The sequence below is a fragment of the Astatotilapia calliptera genome, chromosome 4 (assembly GCF_964374335.1).
Source record: "Astatotilapia calliptera chromosome 4, fAstCal68.1, whole genome shotgun sequence".
NCBI lineage: Eukaryota > Metazoa > Chordata > Actinopteri > Cichliformes > Cichlidae > Astatotilapia > Astatotilapia calliptera.
In genome coordinates, this window is record NC_137425.1 from 16925935 (window position 1) to 16928329 (window position 2395).

Sequence of the window (2395 nt, forward strand, 5' to 3'; positions counted from 1 at the left end):
TGGTTTATCCCACCGCCTGGTCTGCTTTCCCATGTGGGCCACTGCTGTGGGGAGGCCCAGGGGTACAATATGGAAACAGCATGATACCCTCCAATGCCGAGCAGGCATTCACTGCTCCCGCTATAGAGACCTGGGACATGGGTAGCAGCAACACAAAGCTGAAGCAGAGATGTTTCTTCGCTCTGAAAAGATCGCTATTTGGTCTCCTTTTGAAAATGGGCAGCATTTGTGTTTGAAATAATCAAATTCTGACCAAAGCTTTAATAAAAAAAATACAAAGGGCATCAGTCTGAGAGCTTTTATAAAGTTGTGTCTTATTGCCATCATTCCAGCATCTGGTTGAACATTACTTTCTATCGCGCTCTTGGTAATTTGAAGCTGAAATAAAATTGCAGATACAGTCTAACACACAAATACCAACCTAATCTCCAGATAAACAACATGTTTTTCTTTGTATTTGAAGAAGAGGCTGGTGAACTGAGTTCCATCATCAGCTGTAACTCTGATTTGAAATTAAACCTACTGCAGTGTGAAGCGTTGTACTGTTTTGTCTCCAACACTGCCAGTGAGAGAATGCAAAAACTTTACACAAACACACACACCTTTACTAATGTGAAAGACGTCTAATTTTATTGTATAGGAAAGAAAAGTTGTTTTGCCCAGTCTCTGTCATCACATTTAGTGTTAGTCATAAAACTACCAGTGTTACTTGTTTGGCTTTTCTTTTTACTCATAATGAACTTTCTACTTTTTTTTCTTGTGTCCTTTTTTGTTCTTTTCCTTTTGTCTTTGTCAGATTATCTGGCAATGATGCTTAACTGACTTTTTTTTCTATAAATATGTCGGCAAGAAGGCATATTTACAACATGCCCTGACATTGCGAGAGAGCACTCGCTAAGGTAAATGTGTAATGTATTTGCTGATTAGGTTTCTTTATTACCTTTTTTTCATGACAGGGGAAGATTAGGACAAAGCAGGGTGTAAGGGCACTGAATGCAGAGATGACGTATTACCTGAAAATGAAAAGTTCAGACTTGTCTGTTTTTCTTTCCCCCTGAAGGTCAAATTTCTTACGTGTCTTCTCAGAGCACAGTGTTTACCTTGGATCACTTAAGTTCACTTAAATTTCATGACACGGCACAGCTCAGTCATTCATTAAGATGAAAAAGTTCCTGTGTCACAGAGGAGAACTGAAGCTATTGTGCACATGGCAACAGGAAAAGCAACTCAAACAGTAATGCTGAGTAGTTTGCAGTTTCTTAAGGTTTCTTATAGTTTATTACAATTATTAGAACTATTTGTATTTATAGGATAGGTGTCAGCCTGCATGTCAGGAAAAGTGAGATGGAAAGAATACATGTGTGCGTGTGTGTGTGTGTGCGTGAAAGGCAGACAGTGAAGGTAAATGAGTTTAAATACCTGGAATCAACCATCCAAAGCAAAGACAGAAGAAAAGAGTGCAGGTAGGATGGTGATGATTTGTGAGGATGAATTGTGGTAGAAGGATAGTAGCAAAAGTGAAAGGGCAGGTTTACAAGAATAAACCCCACAGAATAATTAATTAAAGATAATTTAGTCCAGTAACTGATTTTAAAAAAGGTCATTTTCCCCACAGCAGTACATCACAGTTTATACATAGAAACTATTTATGGCACTAGTTGTTCTTTAACAGCAGATGACCACATTTAAAGTACCTTTAACAGAGTTTGACAAGTTTTCAGCTCAGGGCACACAGGAATGATTGCGTGCTTGCTGTAATTTATTGGGATCATATAGTCCCTACCAGTCATTGCTGTGACAAACAGGGTCTACAGTTCCCGTAAAATGATTGCTCCTCAAGCAGGAATGACCATCAACAGCCCTTCTAATATAATCAAGGTGGGGTGGTGCTAAGAGAGTTATGAGCTCTTTAACAAGGTTATACCTGGGAGAATTACAACCGCCTTGACTACCATTCATTCACATTAATCCCCCAACACCCAGACAGGCAGTCGTGCCCATATGAGTCTAATAATGAAACTGATCGGTGAAGAACTGCTGAACAAAGCCTTTGCGTGACAGGCACAAGGTGGCGGCAGATCACTCCTGAAAACTCTGTGCTGGTTGGTGACGAACTGATCTGAAATCAGACAGTTAGTCACAATCCGGATGAGCAGTGACCCGGACTGATCCAGAAGCAGCGGTTAAAGTTGTATAATTTTCTGCTATTGTTAATTAATTCTTAATGGCTTTCACGTGCATCACAACCACGTTTTTAAAAAAATATATTTTGGCACCACACTACAATACATACTACTGCATTTATGAGTTTCTGTCACGTTTCTCTGATTTGTCATTACTTGACAATCACCCCCGATTTAAAACTCTGATATTTATTCTGAAGAATTCATCCCCA